This window comes from Bison bison, unplaced genomic scaffold (assembly GCF_000754665.1).
Source record: "Bison bison bison isolate TAMUID 2011002044 unplaced genomic scaffold, Bison_UMD1.0 scf7180017864123, whole genome shotgun sequence".
In the NCBI taxonomy this organism is placed as follows: Eukaryota; Metazoa; Chordata; class Mammalia; order Artiodactyla; family Bovidae; genus Bison; species Bison bison.
This window is the reverse complement of record NW_011494695.1, coordinates 677,109-678,212: the sequence shown is the minus strand read 5'-3', so window position 1 is coordinate 678,212 and position 1,104 is coordinate 677,109.

The window sequence follows — 1,104 nt, the reverse complement described above, 5'->3', positions numbered from 1 at the left end:
ATAGGCAACAGGAAGCCCTTGGACAGTTTTAAGGGATTAATATAATTTGAAACCATGTTTTAAGAAAGATCTCTCAGGTAAAAAGTGTCCCAATTACAGTACAAAATGTCCCAGTTGCCTTGATGTCCCTGACGCCTTGATGTCACTGGTGGGTCTTTCCACCCACCCACCCACGGTCTCAAGCCCCTCCAGAAAGCCCAGCCCAAACTCCTGGTTTTTGACCTGCTGCTTGTCCATGGATTCTCCCTCTCTCCCGAGTCCCTTTTGATGATCACGGCCTCTGGTTTCCACCCACCTTAACTTGACTTCTCCTGGGGGCCGGGCCTCCTGGGTCTTCCCTCCTTGAGTTGAGCACTCCATTTCAGCACCCACACCCTCCTCCCACCCCAAGCAGAGCACAATGTCCACCAGGGCCCTGGTTTGTCTGGCAGGAGGTGCTAAACAGAAAGAGCTGAGAGTCAGCGACTGTGAGTCCGGCTGGCTGTGACTTGCTAGGTGGCCAAGGCGAAGTCACTTATTTCTAGGCTTCAGGTGTCACTTTTATTTAATCCAGTCTCAAGAACTAAAATTAAATGGTCACTAAGGACACCCAATAGAAAGCTGTGTAATTCCACTCAAAGTATTTGCTGGGTGGGCTCACATTACCAAAAATATATTGTGCAATGATGAGCCTTTTTTCCTGGACATAAAAGAAGTTTACCTTTATGAAATAGAGACCCCATGTTAAAAGCTCAGTATCAAGGTAAAGAAGGATAATACTTTAGAAATATAATGTTTTGCCCCCAAATTTCTCCCTTTTGCCCTTCTTTCCTGTTCTAGTAGGTAGGCAATCAATCCTGTGTTTATTGCTCTGGGGAGAGCAGTGACATATCCAAGAACAGAAGGAAAAAAAGAGGCAGGGGCGTTACCCTTGCTTTGGTTTGCATAAGTCTAAGCCTTCTTGATGAAAACGAAAGAGGAGAGTGAAAAAGTTGGCTTAATGCTCAACATTCAGAAAACGAAGATCATGGCATCTGGTCCCATCACTTCATGGGAAATAGATGGGGAAACTGTGGAAACAGTGTCAGACTTTATTTTTTGGGGTTCCAAAATCACTGCAGATGG